This window comes from Triticum dicoccoides, chromosome 2B (assembly GCF_002162155.2).
Source record: "Triticum dicoccoides isolate Atlit2015 ecotype Zavitan chromosome 2B, WEW_v2.0, whole genome shotgun sequence".
NCBI classification, from domain to species: Eukaryota; Viridiplantae; Streptophyta; class Magnoliopsida; order Poales; family Poaceae; genus Triticum; species Triticum dicoccoides.
Genome location: NC_041383.1, coordinates 667953676 through 667954298, shown reverse-complemented (window position 1 = coordinate 667954298; position 623 = coordinate 667953676).

Below are 623 nucleotides of genomic sequence, written 5' to 3'. Positions count from 1 at the left end.
TGCTCCTGTATATGCCCCAACTTGCCCGGAACACTTCTGAAGTCCAAACATAGTCATCCAATATATCAATCTTTATGTCTCGACCATTTCGAGACTCCTCGTCATGTCCGTGATCATATCCGAGACTCCAAACTACCTTTGGTACATCAAAACACATAAACTCATAATATCGATCGTCACCGAATGTTAAGTATGCGGACCCTACGGGTTCGAGAACTATGTAGACATGACCGAGACACGTCTCCGGTCAATAACCAACGGCGAAACCTGGATGCTCATATTGGCTCCTACATATTCTACGAAGATCTTTATCGGTCAAATCGCATAACAACATACGTTGTTCCCTATGTCATCGGTATGTTACTTGCCCGAGATTTGATCGTCGGTATCTCAAAACCTAGCTCAATCTCATTACCGACAAGTCTCTTTACTCGTTCTATAATACATCATCCCGCAACTAACTCATTAGTCACATTGCTTGCAAGGCTTATAGTGATGTGCATTATCGAGAGGGCTCAGAGATACCTCTCCGACAATCGGAGTGACAAATCCTAATCTCGATCTATGCCAACTCAACAAGTACCAACGGAGACACCAATAGAGCACCTTTATAATCACCCAGT